The sequence below is a fragment of the Bos taurus genome, chromosome 5 (genome assembly GCF_002263795.3).
Source record: "Bos taurus isolate L1 Dominette 01449 registration number 42190680 breed Hereford chromosome 5, ARS-UCD2.0, whole genome shotgun sequence".
Taxonomy (NCBI): Eukaryota; Metazoa; Chordata; class Mammalia; order Artiodactyla; family Bovidae; genus Bos; species Bos taurus.
In genome coordinates, this window is record NC_037332.1 from 55,387,479 (window position 1) to 55,407,774 (window position 20,296).

Sequence of the window (20,296 nt, forward strand, 5' to 3'; positions counted from 1 at the left end):
TTCATGATCTGAGCCACAGTCAGCTCCCGGCCGTGTTTTTGCTGACTGTATAGAGCTTCTCCATCTTTGGCTGCAAAGAACATAATCAATCTGATTTCAGTGTTGACCATCTGATGATGTCCGTGTGTAGAGTCTTCTCTTGTGTTGTTGGAAGAGGGTGTTTGCTATGACCAGTGTGTTCTCTTGGCAGAACTCTACTAGCCTTTGCCGTGCTTCATTTTGTACTCCAAGGCCAAATTTGCCTGTTACTCCACGTATTTTTGACTTCCTGCTTTTGCATTCCAGTCCCCTATAATGAAAAGGACATCTTTTTTGGGTGTTAGTTCTAGAAGGTCTTGTAGGTCTTCATAGAAACATTCAACTTCAGCTTCTTCAGCATTACTGGTTGGGATATAGACTTAGATTACTGTGATATTGAATGGTTTGCTTTGGAAACGAACAGAGATCATTCTGTAATTTTTGAGATTGCATCTAAGTACTGCATTTTGAACTCTTTTGTTCACTATGATGGACACTCCATTTCTTCTAAGGGATTTTTGCCTACAGTAGTAGATATAAAGGTCATCTGAGTTAAATTCACCCATTCCAGTCCATTTTATTTCACTGATTCCTAAAATGTCGATGTTCATTCTTGCCATCTCCTGTTTGACCACTTCCAATTTGCCTTGATTCATGTACCTAACATTTCAGAGGTTCCTATGCAATATTGCCGTTTATAGCATCGGACTTCACTTCCGTCACCAGTCACATCCACAACTGAGTGTTGGTTTTGCTTTGGTAAATAGATGGGAAAACAATGGAAACAGTGAGAGACTTTATTTTGAGGGGCTCCAAAAATCACTGCATATGGTGACTGCAGCCATGAAATTAAAAGACATTTGCTCCTTGGAAGAAAAGTTATCACCAACCTAGATAGCATATTAAAAAGAAGACACATTACTTTGCCAACAAATGTCCGTCTAATCAAAGCTTTAGTTTTTCCAGTAGTCATGTATGGATGTGAGAATTGGACTATAAAAAAAGCTGAGCACCAAAGAATTGATGCTTTTGAACTATGGTGTTAGAGAAGACTCTTGAGAGTCCCTTGGACTGCAAGGAGATCAAACCAGTCCATCCTAAAGGAGATCAGTCCTGAATATTCATTGGAAGGACTGATGCTGAAGCTGAAACTCCAGTACTTTGGCCACCTGATGCAAAGAACTGACTCATCGGAAAAGACCCTAATGCTGGGAAAGATTGAAGGCAGGAGGAGAAGGGGCTGACAGAGGATGAGATGGTTGGATGGCATCACTGACTCAATGGACGTGAGTTTGGGTGAACTCTGAGAGTCAGTGATGGACAGAGAGGCCTGGTGTGCTGCGGTCAATGGGGTCACAAAGATTCGGACACGACTGAGTGACTGAAATGAACTGAATTGAACTGATAGATTTATCATGTCCTTCGTTGTGACTGCCAAAGAATGACCACACCCTCACCGGCTCATTGTCAGTATTCCTAACACATGTGTGCTACAGACTGAGAGGTGAATTTCCCCTGCTGACACTCAAACGTGTTTTCTGAAAGGGTGTTTGCAAGGCGTTGTGGTTTATCAATCAAGGGATCCACAAACATTAAGGAGATGCCTTCCAAGCAGGGTGAAAATCTAGGATTCCCATGGGTCCTGAGATTTCTTGGACAGCCTGGAACTCTTCACCAGAAAAGAAGGGGGTGAAGGCCAGTTTACAGATTTCAGTGGAGGCTTGGGGGCTCCATATACAAAGGACTTCCCTGGTGGCTCAGGCGGTAAAGCATCTGCCTACAATGCAGGAGACTCGGGTTCAATCCCTGGGTTGGGAAGATCTCCTGGAGAAGGAAATAGCAACCCACTCCAGTATTCTTGCCTGGAAAATCCCATAGACGGAGGAGCCTGGTAGGCTACAGTCCATGGGGTCTCAAAGAGTCAGACACGACTGAGCGACTTCACTTTCACATACAAAGATGTGGATTCAGATTATTCAGATCAAGGAATAATCAACTTTGAAGGTGATTGACACAATCAAAACCAGCCCTGAAAACAAGAATCATCCTGTCTGCTTGGAATCCAAAAGATCTTCCTCTCGTAACCCGCCTCTTGACCCTGCCTCTGTGCCATACCCTTTGCCTTTCTATGTGGGAACCGTGAGCTGACCTGCTGGCTGTACCAGAGGTCGGGAGACAGGGCCTCAGTGTGCCCTTCAACATCACCACATGGTCAGTGAATTTCAAGAGTGGCATATAGCTATTCCCCCAAATTTGAGCAAGCTGAATAATACCATCAGTCATAATAATGGCTAGTGTGGTTATGAACATTTAATGTTTATTTGTTTTATATCTTGCTGTAATAAAGAAACGTTCTGCATTCAGAGAAAGACTTTAGAAAAATTTTTAATAGAATCCTTAGAAATTAAAAATCTCATAATTAAAATTTAAAACTCAGTAAACAAGTTTACTGTGTGGCTAGACCCACTGAAAGAGCATTTATGAAATAGACTATAATCCTGAAGAAGTCAGCAAGAATATGGAACAGAGAGACAAAGAAGTTGAAAATAATGAAACAATCATTAAAAAGCAAAGAAGATAAAGTGAGATGCAATGGGAGATCTAAGTCAGTGAAGTAAGGCAAGAAAATGAAAGAAATGAATTTAAGTACTAGAAAGGAAGAAACTACTTGTGTATGATATATTATCTATACAGAAACCTCTGAAAAAAATTCCAGATTTTTTTTAATAAACAGTAGAACTTAACATGAGATCTGAATATAAAATCAATTGTCCTTCTAAACCAACAGAAAAGAGTTCAAATGCATAGTTTTTTTAAAAGATATAATTTATGGCATTTTAAAAATGTGAAGAATATAAAAATAAACATACCAAAGATCTTTATAAGAAAAAATTATAAACTTTTATTAATAGACATTAAAAATATCTAAATAAATTGAGGCCATGTTAATGTATAAAGAGAATCATTATTAAAAAGATGTCAATTCTCTTCAACTTAATTTATGGATTCAAGACAGTCAAAACTGTAGGGAGTCTTCTGAGTCTTGACAAGCTAATTCTAAAAGAATATGGAATAGAAAACATCCCATAAAGCCTAAGGTATGCCTGAGGAAGAATTAGGTGGGAGAAGTTGTTTTTTAAGTGATACTTGAAGCTATGTTAATGAATATATTGTGGTATTTGCATTGGAAAAGACAAATACACCACTAGGACAGGATAGAAAACCAGAAACAGCCCCATGTGTTTGGAATGTGATTTATATTAATAGCAGAGATGTGGAATCACAGGGCAGTGGGAGAAAGCTGGATTTCCAATGGATTCAGTTCAGTTCAGTCGCTCAGTCGTGTCCGACTCTTTGCGACCCCATGAACCGCAGCACGCCAGGCCTCCCTGTCCATCACCAACTCCCAGAGTTCACCCAAACCCATGTCCATCGAGTCGGTGATGCCATCCAAGCATTTCATCCTCTGTCGTCCCCTTCTCCTCCTGCCCTCAATCTTTCCCAGCATCAGGGTCTTTTCTGATGAGTCAGTTCTTCGCATCAGGTGGCCAAAGTATTGGAATTTCAGCTTCAACATCAGTCCTTCCATTGAACATCCAGGACTCATCTCCTTTAGGATGGACTGGTTGGATTTCCTTGCAGTCCAAGGGACTCTCAAGAGTCTTCTCCAACACCACAGTTCAAAAGCACCAATTCTTCAGTGCTCAGCTTTCTTTATAGTCCAACTCTCACATCCGTACATGACTACTGGAAAAACCGTAGCCTTGACTAAATAGACCTTTGTTGGCAAAGTAATGTCTCTGCTTTTTAATATGCTATCTATGTTCGTCATAACTTTCCTTCCAAGGAGTTAAGCGTCTTCTAATTTCATGGCTGCAATCACCATCTGCAGTGATTTTGGAGCCCAGAGAAATAAAGTCAGCCACTGTTTCCTCTGTTTCCCCATCTATTTGCCATGAAGTGATGAGACCAGATGCCATGATTATGCTGCCCCAACTAGTTATCCATATTAAAAAAGGGGTGAGAAATCTCACCATACCCACAAAACTCAATTCTATATGGATTAAAAAGTTAAATGTAAAAGGCAAAACCGTAAAATGTTTGGGTGAAAATCTCAAAGATTATCTTTATGATATTAGGGAAGGGAAGGATTTCTTTAGTAAAGTACACATATGTGTATACACAAACACACACACACACACACACACACTCCTACCAATAACAATGGGTAAGTTTAAGTAGGTTAAAATTAAGAAATTCTGTTCACCAAAAGATACCATTAAGAGAGTGAAAAGGCAAGGCACAGAGTAAGGACCTGAAAAAATGACAAAATGTTCAGATCTAGACTATATATGGAACGAATACAAATAAATAAGGAAAACACAAGCAATCTTATAGAAAAATGAGGAAGGATGAACAGAAGTTTTGTGGAAGAGGAAGATAAAAAACATTCAACAAGCACAGGAAAAGAAATTCAATTCAGTTCAGTTCAGTCACTCAGTCGTGTCCAACTCTTGGAGACCCCATGGACTGCAGCACAACAGGCCTCCCTGTCCATCACCAACTCCCAGAGCATACTCAAACTCATGTCCATCAGGTCAGTGACGCCATCCAACCATCTCATCCTCTGTCGGCTGTCTCTCACTGTTTCCATTGATTCCCCATCTATTTGCCATGAAGTGATGGAACCGGATGCCATGATCTTAGGTTTCTGAATGTTGAGTTTTAAGCCAACTTTTTCATTCTCCTCTTTCACTTTCCTCAAGAGGCTCTTTAGTTCTTATTTGCTTTCTGCCATAAAGGTGGTGTCATCTGCATATCTGAGCTTATTGATATTTCTCCCGGCAATCTTGATTCCAGTTTGTGCTTCATCCAGCCCAGCGTTTCTCATGATGTACTCTGCATGTAAGTTAAATAAGCAGGGTGACAATATACAGCCTTGACGTACTCCTTTCCCAATTTGGAACCAATCTGTTGTTTTTTAGTAATTAGGAAAATGCAATAAGTTCTGGCTTAGAGCCATAAGTTATGACTTTACTCCTGCAAGATTTGCAAAAATTTAAAGATAATGTTGTCAAGTGTTGGCAAAGATGTGGGATAACAGAAGCAGTGATATCTGCTGGTAGGGAGGGTAAATTGGTAAAAATCACTTTGACATTTATATAGTTTATCTTAAGGTTCACACAATGCAGGGCCTATCAACTTCACTCCTGGATAAACTTGAGAAGCTCTTGCACGTGGGCACCAACTAACAATGTTCAGAACACCACTGTTTTCTAGAGGAATGGATAAATTATGATATTTCATGTAATGGAATTCTTTGCTGACATGAGCTATAGCTACATGCAAAAAAAAAGTGGATGAACCTTAGAAACATGTTGAGTGTAAACAGTTGTCAAAGAAAACTTACAATATGATTATATTTATATGTCAGAAACATGTAAGCTAAGTACTATCTTATTTGCAGACACAGATTTATGTAGCAAAACCACATGGAAAAATAAGAGAATGATAAACTCAAAATTCAGGGTTGTGATTGTTCTGAATGTGGAGAAAAGAGGGTGGAACCCAAGGGACACATGCAAGACTTCATGAGTAATGAGGAAGTACAAGTTTTCAAACTGGGTCATGAATTCCTGGCAATTTATTCTATTGTCATTCTTTGGAGATTAAACACGTTTCATGTATACTGCTTTGTATCTGCAATATTTAATTAAAAAAATTTTAAAGATGATAAGACAAATAAGTGACAGAAAATATCTATCATATGTGTAAAAACAGACAAAATGAGAAGCACAAAATAGAATAATCTTCTACCAATTACTAAGAGAAAATGAAAACACAATAGAAAAATGAGCAAAGGGTATTGTGCAAATCACACAATAAGAAATACAAATGGCCAATAAATACATGAAAAGACATTTAATTTCACTAATCAGTGCAAATGAAACAGAACTATATTTCACCCATCAAACTGAAAGCATTTTTTAATGTGATAACAGCAGGATTAGTAATGGTGTGAAAAATGAACTGACAAAATCTTGTGGAGGACAATCTGATGTTATCTATCAAATTTTAAATGTAAATACTCTTCTGCTCAGCAATTCTGTATCTAAGAACCCATCTGATAGAAATACACATACATTTAGGTCATGTTGTATATAAAATGTTCATTGTAGCATTGTAATAATGGAAAATTGGAAATGACTTAAATGTCCATCAGTAACAAATAATTTATTTATTTTATCATTTTGAAGTGTCTTCAACTACCAGCAGAAATTGTGCCTTAAATAAATAGGGACTCTTTTTTCTGTTTTTTTTTTTAATCATATAACAAGCTCTGCATAAAACTCATACCACTGTTTGCTCAGCTGCTCCACTTTGTCATCAAGGACCCAGCATCTTTTCATCCCTCAACTCCTCCATCTTTGAGTACTGACTGATTATGTTCTCAGCTCTTCACTCTCTTTGTCTGCAGTGTAACCTTGCAGTGTGCTATAACAGGCTGATGTTAGACTTGGCCTTGCAACCTTGATTAGCCAGTTGAATGTGAGTGGAAGTAACTGTGTATATGCCAATTCTAAGCCAAGATCATAAGCATCTTGTGTTTCTACTCACCTTCTTGCACTCCTGTGTTGCTTCATAAAAAGAACTACATTAGAGAGCTACTGATGCAAGGAAAATGAGGAAATACATAAACAGACCTGAACCTAACACCCAACTTGGAGCCACACCCAGCCAGTCTGAAATGAGCCCAGCAGAGCCAGAGATCGCTCGCATACCTCTGAGTGTGGAAACAAAAGTTTACACTTGTAATCCACTGTGATTTCAACGTGGCTTGTTAGACAGAAAAATGAAATAATAAGCTTGGCATGGTGACTTTGCAGCCTTATGCCTGTGGCCTTGAGGCCTCAAGATAGTTTCAAGCTCCATAAATTGCAACTGACTTCAAAGCAGGAAGTGGAGGATGTGAGAATGGCCAGGGCAGAGATAAACCTCCTCGTGATGCTTTTGCCTTTTTTCAAGGAATAGAGATTCCCTGGACACCTCTCTGCCAACTTCCCCTCACATTTCATACTCCAGATTGTGTCACACGGTCTCTTTAGCTATTACAAAGGGTAGAAAGTACATACTTGCAAAGGGGACCGACTGGCTGGAGAAAAGGCCTATCTTCTCTGAGAACAAGAGATATTTGCCCTTTCAGTCAGTTCAGTTCAGTCGCTCAGTCATGTCTGACTCTTTGCGACCCCACGGACTGCGGCATGCCAGGCCTCCCTGTCCATCACCAACTCCCAGAGCTTGCTCACACCATGTCCATCGAGTTGATGATGCCATCCTTTACCTGGACAAAATCAAGGGCTTACTGGCAAAGTATGTATAACTGTGGTTTCTTCCACACACGTTTTGTAACACTGAGCAGAGCTCAGATAGAATAAGGTAGATTTATATGTAGTGACATGAAAAAAAATTAAGGTCATTCAAAAAGAATAGGCAATTGCAAAACAATACATGTAATATTTTCACTCATGTTAAAAAATAAGAAATTCAAGTTACAGTGCATACATATGTATGTAAATACACAGGAAAGGGTCTAAAAAATACACATCAAACTCTCATAGCAATCACTGCTGAGGAAGAGGTGGTTTAGGAAAAGGATACATTTTAAAGAACCTTCCTGAGAACCTTCTGAAAAACAAATATCGTGTATTAACATATATATGGAATCTAGAAGAACCAACCTATTTGCAGGGCAGGAACAGAGATGCAGACAGAGAGAATGGACTTGTAGACACAGCATGGGAAGGAGAGAGTGGGGCAAATTGAGAAAGTAGTGAGAGTCAATTCCTAGGTAGGTCGGTAAGAAGTCCAGGGAGCTCAGATCCCCAGGAGAGGGGGGCCTGGGGTTCTTGAGGAGATAGGGCTCTGGAATTCTCAGGGAGGAGGAAAGGACAAACATCTTTTTCCTCTACATTCTTTAGTCTTAGTCACATAAAACATTTTTTTCTTTAAGCCCCGAACTGATGATTACACAACAAACAACTCAGTTCAAACTCTACTAGGGATTATATAACAACAATGTATCCTGCTTGAGGACAGTTTCTCCTTCCTGAAACCCTTCTGACTAATCCTGTTATCTTAAAATGTACCTTATGGGAGTGGGTCTGGTAAAATATTTACAACCTTGAGACATTCTTTTGATTTATTGTAATAACCAATTTTAAAAGTATATAATTCCCTTGCTAAAGTCTAGCGAGGGGGGCACTGTCCATCCCCCTTCTGATGTCTATGTCAGAAGCTTTCTCTGTTCCTTTTCTTACTTTAATAAAACTCTGCTACACAAAAGCTCTTGAGTGATCAAGCCTGGTCCCTGGTCCCGAAGCTAAATCTTCTTTGGAGATCACAAATCAGACACCATTCACTGTAAGCTATCAGTAGCATTGACATATATACACTACCATAGTAAAATAGATGGTTCCTGGGAAGCTTCTGTATAACAAAGGGAGCTCAGCTGGGTGCTCTGTGATGACCAAGAGGGTTGGGGTCAGGGTGGAATGGGAGGGGGGCTTAAGAGGGAATGGTAGGTGTTAGTCACTCAGTCCTGTCCAACTCTCTCCAACCCCAGGGTCTATCCATCGAATTCTCCAGGCAAGAATATTGGAATGGATTGCCATTCTCTTCTTCAAGGGATCTTCCTGACCTAGAGATCGAACCCATGTCTCCTGCATTGCAGGCAAATTTTTTACTATCTGAGAATATACATATACTTATAGCTGTCTCTGGTGGCTCAGAGGATAAAGCATCTGCCTGCAATACAGGAGACCTAGGTTCGATCCCTGGGTTGGGAAGATCCCCTGGAGAAGGAAATGGCAACCCACTCCAGTATTCTTGCCTGGAAAATCCCATGGACAGAGGAGCCTGGAGCGCTACAGTCCACAGGGTCGCAAAGAGTTGGACATGACTGAGCGACTTCACTCACTCATAGCTGTCTCACATCGTTGTACAGCAGAAACCAACACAACATAATGAAGCAATTAACAGTCAGTCAGTTCAATTGCTCAGTCATGTTTGACTCTTTGTGACCCCGTAGACTGCAGGATGACAGGCCTCCCTGTCCATCACCAACTCCCAGAGCCTACTCAAACTCATGTCCATTGAGTTGGTGATGCCATTCAACCATCTCATCCTCTGTCTGCCCCTTCTCCTCCTGCCTTCAATCTTTCCCAGCATCAGGGTCTTTGCAAATGAGTCAGTTCTTCATATCCGGTGGCCAAAGTACTGGAGTTTCAGCTTTGGCATCAGTCCTTCCAATGAATAGTCGGGACTGATTTCCTTTAGGATGGACTGGTTGGATCTCCTTGCAGTCCAAGGGACTCTCAAGAGTCTTCTCCAACACCACAGTTGAAAAGCATCAATTCTTCGGTGCTCAGCTTTCTTTATAGTCCAACTCTCACATCCATACAGGACCACTGGATAAGCAATTATATTCCAATTTAAATTCCATATAAGCAATTATATTCAATTTTAAAAGTAAATTTTTAAAAAATTAAGTTATATTAAAAATAAAAGTACTTTTTCCTGTTGCTCTATGTCCTTACTTCTGTATTGCTTAAATTCTTAAGAACATACAATAATTTATGGATTGCTTTTTTAAAATTTTACTTTTCATTAAAAACTAAAAGCTGCATAAGTGAGAAAACTGAACATTGAAAGAGAATATGAGTTAGACGATCTGTAAATTTTTTCTCACTCAAAGGGAGGAAAAAAAATTTTTTTTCTCTATAATCCAATCAATTTCTGGCTTCTAGAAAGGAAACAAAATCACTCAGAGAGATGTTTTGTTTGTGCACTGTGAAGTCAAGTGGGCGTTAGAAAGCATCACTACAAACTAAGTTAGTAGAGGTGATGGAATTCCAGTTGAGCTATTTCAAATCCTGAAAGATGATGCTGTGAAAGTGCTACACTCAATATGCCAACAAATTTGGAAAACTCAGCAGTGGCCACAGGACTGGAAAAGGTCAGTTTTCATTCCAATCCCAAAGAAAGGCAATGCCAAAGAATGCTCAAACTACCGCACATTTGCACTCATCTCACACGCTAGCAAAGTAATGCTCAAAATTCTCCAAGCCAGGCTTCAACAGTATGTGAACCGTGAACTTCCAGATGTTCAAGCTGGATTTAGAAAAGCCAGAGGAACCAGAGATCAACTTGCCAACATCCACTGGATTGTTGAAAAGCAATAGAGTTGTTGAAAAGCAAGAGAGTTCCAGAAAAACATCTACTTCTGCTTTATTGACTATGCCAAAGCCTTTGACTGTGTTGTGTGGATCACTAAACTGGAAAATTCTTAAAGACATGGGAATACTAGACCACCTGACCTGCCTCCTGAGAAATCTGTGTGAAGGTCAAGAAGCAACAGTGAGAACTGGACATGGAACAACAGACTGGTTCCAAATTGGGAATTTGTCACCCTGCTTATTTAACTTATATGCAGAGTACATCATGTGAAATGCCAGGCTGGATGAAGCACAAGCTGTAATCAAGATTGCTGGGAGAAATATTAATAACCTCAGATATGCAGATGACACCACCCTTATGGCAGAAAGTGAAGAAGAATTAAAGAGCTTCTTGATGAAAGTGAAAATGGAGGATGAAAAAGTTGGCTTAAGGCTCAACATTCAGAAAACAAAGATCATGGCATCTGATCCCATCACTTTAGGCAAATAGATGGGGAAACAATGGAAACAGTGACAGACTTTATTTTGGGGGGCTCCAAAATCACTACAGATGATGACTGCAGCCATAAAATTAAAAGATGCTTGTTCTTGGAAGGAAAGCTATGACCAACCTAGACAGCATATCAAAAAGCAGAGACATTACTTTGCCAACAAAGGTCTGTCTAGTCAAAGCCATGGTTTTTCCAGTAGTCATGTATGGATGTGAGAGTTGGACTATAAAGAAGGCTGAGCACCAAAGAATTGATGCTTTTGAACTGTGGTGTTGGAGAAGATTCTTGAGAGTCCCTTGGACTGCAAGGAGATCCAACCAGTCCATCCTAAAGGAATGGTTGGAATGGTTCAGTCCTGAATATTCATCGGAAGGACTGATGCCAAAGCTGAAACCAGTACTTTGGCCATCTGATGCAAAGAACTGACTCATTGGAAAAGACCCTGATGCTGGGAAAGATTGAAGGCAGGAGGAGAAGGGGCCGACAGAGGATGAGACGGTTGAATGGCATCACTGACTCGATGGACATGAATTTGAGTAAGCTCCAGGAGTTGGTGATGGACAAGGAAGCCTGTCATGCTGCAGTCCATGGGGTTGCAAAGAGTTGGACACAGCTGAGCGACTGAACTGAACTTGTCATGTCTTTAAAATTGAAATCCTTTGTAAAGTCCTATCTCGCTTGTTAACAAGCTTCATTAAGAATGTTAGACTACCCAGCATTAATCTCCACATACCCCAGCCTTCCTAACCGGGCAACTCAGAGACTAGCTTATTTATTGTGTGAAATGTTCATTGTAAGTGCATTCTCTTATACTCACATTGCCAGCACACATAAGCACTTTCATGTAAATTCAATCTGCCTCGGATGAAATCATCCTTTACTTTTAAAACCATGAGTATATGACCAATGATGTTACCAAATCCAAAGATCACTGAGGAAAGGAAAAAAAAAGAATAGTTATACTAAAAAAATATATATAGTTCAAAACATAGCTTTTATAGAAAGTATTTCTATATTCTGAGCACTCTTTATAATGTAAGAAAGTTTTCTGTATTAAATAAATAAGAGAGTAGGGATCTTGTTTCTTTTATTTTATAATTCTTATGGAAACTTCTTTATTTTACTATATATATAAACACTTGAAACAGTAAAATAGTGTCGCTTCAATTCCATTTATTAAGAGCTGAACTAGGAATGAAACTGGGATCTGGATTCCAAAACGATGAGTTAGTCATGCTTCCTCCCCACAAAAAGCTTGTAATATGGTAAGAAACACAGAAGTAAAAGTGGGTGAATTTAATCAAATGGGTAACCAACTTTAAAAAGATAGAAATGTAATGAGACAGAGAAAATTGTGTTTTCCTGGAACTCCTCTCAAGGTTAACATGTGAGGTTGGAGGACAGACTTGGAGAGAATAAAGGAGATCAGGGAAAGAAGGAGATGAGAACCAGAGGGAGACAGGTGATGGATTATTCACCACCCCTCCACCCACACTGTGGTCTTATCCAGTGGTGTATGTGGCTGGAGGTGTTAACTCCTAGTGGTCCTGCCTTTTATTCTCCTCTCTGGGCCCTCAGCCTCTCCTCCAAACCTGTGTGGACAAAGTGTCAGGAGAGAGAGATATTGTAGATGCAGGTTGTTTTTTTTTTTTTGAAGTATAGTTGATTGACAATGTTGTGTTACTGTCTGCTATACAACAAAGTGATTCAGTTATACATATATATGCTCTTTTTTTTTTTTACATTCTTTTTCATTATGGTTTATCACCAGATATTGGATGTAGTTCCCTATACTATATGGGCTATTGAATGGGCTTCCCTGGTGGCTCAGATGGTAAAGAATCTGCCTGCAATTTGGGAGATCTGGGTTTGATCTCTGGTAAGAAAGATCTAGAGACGGGAATGGCAACCCACTCAAGTATTCTTGCCTGGAGAATTCCATGGACAGAGGAGCCTTGTGGACTACAGTTCATGGAGTCACAAAGAGTTGGACATGACTGAGCGACTAACACTTTCACTTTACTTTTCTTGCTATACAGTAAGACCTTGTTGTTTAGCCATTTTATATACAATAGTTTGTATCTACTGACCCCAAACTCCCACTCCATCACCCCCAATCCCCTCCCCCTTGGCAACCACAAGTCTGATCTCTATGTCTGTAAGTCTCTTTCGACTTCATAGGTAAGTTTATTTGTGTCATATTTTACATTCCACATATAAGTGATATTATATGATATGTGTTTTTTCTGACTTACTTCACTTAGTTTAATGATCTCTAGTTCCATCCATGTTGCTGGAAATAACATGATTTCATTCTTTTTTATGGCTGAGTAGCATTCCATTGTATATATATACCACATTTTCTCTATCAATCAATGAACATTTAGGTTGCTTCCATGACTTGGCTATTGTGAATAGTCTTGCTATGAACATAGGGGTGTACGTATCTTTTGGAATTACAGTTTTGTCTGGATATATACCCAGGAGTGGGATTGCTGGATCACATGACAACTCTATTTTTAGTTTTTTGAGGAACCTCCATACTGTTTTCCATAGTGGCTGCACCAATTTCCATTCCCACCAACAGTACAGGAGAATTCTCTTTTCTTCACACCCTCTCCAGCATTTGTTATTTAGACTTCATGTATGGATGTGAAAGCTGGACTGTTATGAAGGCTAAGCACCGAAGAATTGATGCTTTTGAACTGTGGTGTTGGAGATGACTCTTGAGAGTCCCTTGGACTGCAAGGAGATCCAACCAGTCCATTCTGAAGGAGATCAGCCCTGGGATTTCTTTGGAAGGAATGATGCTAAAGCTGAAACTCCAGTACTTTGGACACCTCATGCAAAGAGTTGACTCATTAGAAAAGACTCTGATGCTGGGAGGGATTGGGAGCAGGAGGAGAGGGGACGACAGAGGATGAGATGGCTGGATGGCATCACTGACTCGATGGACGTGAGTCTCAGTGAACTCTGGGAGTTGGTGATGGACAGGGAGGCCTGGCGTGCTGGGATTCATGGAGGTCACAAAGAGTCAGACACGACTGAGCGACTGAACTAAACTGAACTGAAGTGATAGCCATTCTGACCAGTGTGAGGTGGTATCTCATTGTAGTTTCAATTTGTATTTCTCCAATAACTAGCAATGTTGAGAATCTTTTCATGTGCCTGTTGGCCATCTGTATGCCTTCTTTGGAGAAATGTTTACTTAGTTCTTCTGCTCATTTATCTATTGAGTCATTCATTTGTTTTGTTGTTGTTGAGTTGTATGAACTGTTTGTATATTTTAGAAATTAAGCCCTTGTTGGTTACACGGTTTGCAAATATTTTCTCCCATTCTGCAGATTGTCTTTTCTTTTTGATTATGGTCTCTTTTGCTGGGAAGCACTTTTATTTTAATCAATCCTGCAAAGGAACTGCAAACTGAGTGAGTTGCTTGTTAAGGCCAGAAACACACTGAAACCCATAATGTGTAGACAAAATACTTAAAAAAAAAAAAAAAAAAAAGGCGTTAAGTTAAATTCGTGGATTTCCACTATACTATCTCTTCCTTGAGAGGCTGGCACTTCTCTACTGAACTCCAGACCTACATCCCTCATCACCAGAGTCAATCTCCTCATCTTTGCCCAGCAAACCTGCCTTCCTATCTTAGCAGATCAAACACCATCAGCTACTTTACGTTCACCAGAAACAGTGAAGTTAGTCTTTACTCCTCTACAGTGAGTCCCTGTCTGATTAAGTCTACCTACTGAGCATCTTTCAAATGCAACTCTGTAATCTCGGTGCTCCCAGTCACTGCCTTAGTTCAGATCCTTAGCATAGCCCCCTTCCTTCCACAGTAGCTCTCTGTGGTGTCTCAGCTCCAGTCTCATCAGCCTTTAGCTGTTCATCTTTCTATTGTTGCCAATGACCTTTCTAAGATGGTCATTGGATTATGTTATATTACAATTCTTCAGTGCTATCATCCACCAACACAAAGTTCAAACTTTTTAACATGGTGAACAAAGTGTGTGATGATCTTTTTCTGCCAGGCTTTTCAGTCTTGTCTCCCATCAATCCCTACATGCAAATCCTATCCTTGACATGTATTCTGAGTCTGAGAGCCACGTGTACTTTTGCTAGGTCAAATGCTATAGTGAACCCTAGAGACACAAGAGTGAGCCAAGAGAGGATGGCCCAGTCCTCCTGGAACTTAGAGTGCCCTTGCAGGACCCCAAGGAGAGGGAAGCACCCTCTCCTTGCCCTCTGCACCTCTACACCTGCTTTTTACCTGCCCCACATCCTGGCTTGTCAGAGGCATAGCCTCGCTGGCACAGCCAATGACTGACTGTGTGAGAGAATTACTTAACCCCTCCAGGCCTCATCTATAACATGACTAGGTAGCCCACGTGATCTTTAAAATTTCTCCCAATTTTTGCAAGTTAAAAATCTAAAGAATACTTCTAAATTTCCAAATTAGAGAAGAAAGAGTTCTCAGAAATGTCCCAACAGTGATGTTTAAACTCTTGTAAGCAGCACTGTGAACACGTTGAAACTGCCAAGTTTTCTTTTGCCATAAAAGAAGGGATCCAGATTTCAAGCAAGATATGTTCTCCACTGACTCTTAAGCTGCAACACCTAATTAAGGTGTAGCTTTATCTAACTAACGCCCTTTGTAAATTAGAAAACACTAAAGAAAATGTTTCTGTCATTCCTCTGTGCCTGTGCTATTTTTCCATGAAGTCATTATATAAGTGCCTTCCCTGAATTTCAAGGGAAAGGAAGATGACCTCGCCTCTGAAAAGCTATTTCTTTTGTGTCTAACGAAAGGAAAGTGGGCCTTTGGCATTTTTTTGCTGGATACCTCAAATCCAAATTTATACCACTGAATTACAAATAAGTCTCCTGGAATAGGATCAGACAGTGCCAAACTGTCTTCAACCCAAAATAAAGCTAGCTTTGATGTATTTTTAACCTAGGTTCATAAATTAACTTTCAGAGAAAAACCCATATTTCAAGCTGAAATAAAACTGTGAAACACATATAATTAACCAAATCATGAACAGTTTTCATTTTGATTCTTTCACTAGACTTTTAAAGGGAAAATGTTATCAGATGAGTTTTTAAATGTATTATTATTGTGCTGGTATCAATTTCCCAGTTTTGATATTGAACTAGGGTTATATGTTTACTTCAATAGCTAAGGGAAGTTGGATGAAGGGTACATGTGACTCTCTTTACAATTTTTGCAACTTCCTATGAGTTTATAGGGGGCTTCCCTGGTGGCTCAGATGGTAAAGAATCTGCCTGCAATGCAGGAGACCGGGTTTAATCCCTAGGTCAGGAAGATCCACTGGAGAAGGGAATGGCAGCCCATTCCAGTGTTTTTGCCCGGAGAATTCTACGGACAGACCCTAGGGTCACAAACAGTCAGACACGACTGAGCAACTATATAGGATAGGATGAGTTTATAATTATTTCAAAATAAAAGCCAGGGTCCACCTAATGAATTAATGAATCTAATCAGGGATCCCCAATGGTTGTTAACATCACAAAAGAGAGATAATTGGGTATCATACATCTCCTAGTAGAAGCATAAGTCCATCCATGAATAATGAGTGAAAGTCACTCAGTCGTGTCCAACTCTCTGTGACCTCATGGATATACTGTCCGTGGAATTCTCCAGGCCAGAATACTGGAGTGGGTAGCCGTTCCCTTCTCCAAGGGATCTTCCCAACCCAGGGATGGAACCCAGGTCTCCTGCATTGCAGGCAGATTCTTTAAGATCTGAGCCACCAGGGAAGCCCAAGAATACTGGAGTGGGTAGCCTATCCATTTCTAGCGGATTTTCCCAACCCAGGAATCAAACCAGGGTCTCCTGTATTGCAGATGAATTCTTTACCAGATTGTTTACTCATCCATGAATGAGTCTTACCAAAGCAGCCATGAATGTAATCCAATCTCCATCCAATGACCAATTTGTAGGAAAATAAAGAGCAGAAGAATAGACTGAGAGATATCACAAGGGGGTACAATCAGCAAGATCCAGATAACGGGAAAATCTACAGAACAAATGATCTTGTTTCTTCAACAAATAAGTTGCAAAGAGAGACAACAGAGACAGAGGTGGGGAAAATCTGGGGATAAGAGCCTTAAAGACACATCAACCAGCCTCAATGCATGAGCCTTATTTAGATTCTGCTTTGAACAAACTGTTAAGACTAAAAATCCTATTGGATTTAAGAAATGATTAGGCATTTTAACACTCATTGAATATCTTATAATTTTTTAATATTAACTTAAAAAAAAGTCCACATTTTATATGTATAAAACTTTTATTGAAGTTTATTAATGGCATCTTCCTGAGTGTTTAAGTGTTTTTGTATGGAGGGTGCAGTCCCTGAATTGTGGTAACTAGATGCAATAATGGAGAAGGCACTGGCGACCCACTCCAGTACTCTTGCCTGGAAACTCCCATGGACGGAGGAACCTGGTAGGCTGCAGTCCATGGAGTCGCTAAGAGTCGGATATGACTGAGCGACTTCACTTTCATTTTTCACTTTCATGCATTGAAGAAGGAAATGGCAACCCACTCCAGTGTTCATGCCGGGAGTATCCCAGGGACAGCAGAGCCTGATGGGCTGCCGTCTATGGGGTCGCACAGAGTCAGACACGACTTAGCAGCAGCAGCAGCAGACACAATAACGACCTAAAGCCCTGGCCTGCAGGGAGCACCTGGTCACCATGAGGAAAAGAAAGCAGGAAGGTTGAGAATCAGACACTGATTTAAATTTGTCTTCCTCTTCCAGTGAGTTTCCACAACTCTCCAATTGAAATATTAAACACTTGGCAAAGCTAAATACCAGATAGGTTTCTTTCATCAGCCTGGGTGGTTCCAGGTGTGCAGGAGTGAAGAATACCCAAATAGAAAACACTCTGCTCCATTAGTCTGAGATGTGGTTGAGAAGAAACTTCAATTACCACTCCTGTTCTTAAGTGTTTATTATCTGGACAAATTATCACTTCCACCTAAGTCTCCTACAGTTCTCAGAAAAAAAAAAATAGTGAGTGTTTTCGGATCAGATCAGATCAGTCGCTCAGTCATGTCCGACTCTTTGTGACCCCATGAATCCCAGCACGCCAGGCCTCCCTGTTCATCACCAACTCCCGGAGTTCACTCAGACTCACGTCCATCGAGTCAGTGATGCCATCCAGCCATCTCATCCTCTGTCGTCCCCTTCTCCTCCTGCCCCCAATCCCTCCCAGCATCAGTCTTTTCCAATGAGTCAACTCTTCGCATGAGGTGGCCAAAGTACTGGAGTTCCAGCTTCAGCATCATTCCTTAGGGCAGTGCTAACTAAATTTTAATTTTAGAAGTCCCAATATGTTAAGTATGTTTTGTTCAGGAATTTTTCAGCAAGACTTTGTTGACAACTACCTCTTTCACAAATATTTCTCTGTGTGATACTTGATGTCCTTTGGGAATTTGAGAGTAGAGATGAAAGTTTACTAAACCTAGTTCTCAGGAAATAGCTGAGATTTTATGAACACACCAAGACTTCCCAAGGGGAAACTGAATTGGGGTGATGTCCCTAATCCTTCCTTTTAATGGGGCTGCTCAGCTGTAATAAAGGATGGGAGATCCCTTGGGATGGCAGCCAGAGAGAGAAAAGGAGGTGGCTCTTATGGTTGGTTTTTTAAATCTCAGAGACAGAGGTATATAGATTTATATGGAATTCATGCATTTGCCCCCACTCCAGTACTCCTGCCTGGAAAATCCCATGGATGGAGGGGCCTGGTAGGCTGCAGTCCATGGGGTCGCTAAGAGTCGGACACAACTGAGCCACTTCACTTTCACTTTTCACTTTCATGCATTGGAGGAGGAAATGGCAACCCACTCCAGAATTCTTGCCTGGAGAATCCCAGGGACAGGGGAGCCTGGTGGGCTTCCATCTATGGGGTCACACAGAGTTGGACACGACAGAAGCGACTTAGCAGCAGCAGCAGCAGCATGCATTTGCATATAAACCCAAATATCAGTCTCTGCCACCCACCCACACACCCCCACATTCCCCCCTGCCCTGCTCAAAGGGAACCTCCCTCCAGTATGATTTTCCTTTCATCAGCTCCTGCATGAAATTTAAGCTGCAGCTTCTCTGTACCTAAAATTTTAAATGTTTACCTTTAACATTTTAAGTCCTTAATCCTTCTAGAATTGGTTTCTGTCTATTATGCAAGTAGTAATCCATTTTTTTTCAATAGAGACAGCCAATTTCCTAACACTTTCTATTGAATGCTCCATTTTTCACTGCAGATCTGAAATATGTCATATATCCTTCCATGTACAAATGGGTCTATTTCTGGACTCTCTTTTCTGCTTCATTAACCTGTTTATCTCTCCATGCACCAATTCCACATTATCGAAATACTACACATTGCACAAGATTTACAGTAGAATCTGTTTCCCATCTCATTATTCTTCAGCAATATATTAGCCATTTTTAATTCTTTGCTTCTCAACTTAAATTTAAGAGTAAGTTTTTCAAGGTCACCATAAACTCCTTTTAGGTTTTTTACTGGAATTTTATTGAACCTAATTGATCGATTTGGGGATAAATTGCTTTTTAATGTTATTCCTTCTATTCTTGAAAATAATATGACTCCTCGTTTTTAAATGTCTTCCAGTAAATTTTTATTATTTTCCCCATAACAGTCCCACGTATCTTTGGTGAGGTTCATATCTAGAAACATTTTATTTTGTTAGCTAATATAAATGTTAGACATTAAAACTCTGTTTTTTTAACTATTTGCTGTTGATGTATAGAAACACATATGATTTTTGTATAAAAGTTTTGTAACCAGCAATCTTATAAAATTCTCTTATTAACTCTAATAATTTTCTATAGGTTCTTAGAGGCTAAACAATCATATCATTTGAAAATAATTACAATTTCCCTAAGCCCTTTCAAGTTCTGTATTTTCTTTTTCCTGGCTTGTTATTTGGATAAGATATCTAGTACAAAGTTGAACAGAAATGTAATAGCATAATTCTTGCCTTTTAAACAGAACGTTTTTAACCATTCATCATTAAATATTGTGTCAGTTCTTCACCAGATCCACCCCTTCATAGCCTGCTCTGTGATGCCAAGGCTGGGAACCTATAAATACATACTACATTTCCCAGACACCAACTTTTTGTTAGATTCTGCCAATGAGAGATTGGAAGGCAAAAGAAGGGAAGACAGGACTTCCTGATTTCTAGTTCCTGTTGACATTCGTCCTATAGATGACAGCTTCAGCTACTAAGACTTTTGACAACCCAAGCACTAAACCCCAGGATGCCTCCTCAGTGAGCAAAACAGTAGATCTGCAGCACCACCTCTGAATCACTGACCATACGGGCCCCTTATGGGCCGGAAGGTGGCCTTACTTAGAGATATTAAGATATGCAAGTGTATTAAATGAGTTGAGAATATTCCTTCTTTTTCTATTTCTAAAATAGTCTAAATGTGATTAATAATATTTTACTTGAATGTTCAGTAGAACTTGCCAGTGAAGCCATCTGGCCTAGTG

The 20,296-nt window shown here is 40.0% G+C and overlaps 1 pseudogene; it reads left to right on the forward strand.

Moving 5' to 3' along the window:
- Window positions 1-20,296, forward strand: part of LOC101904412 (thymidylate synthase-like) — an 81,174-nt pseudogene that overhangs the window by 18,398 nt on the left and 42,480 nt on the right.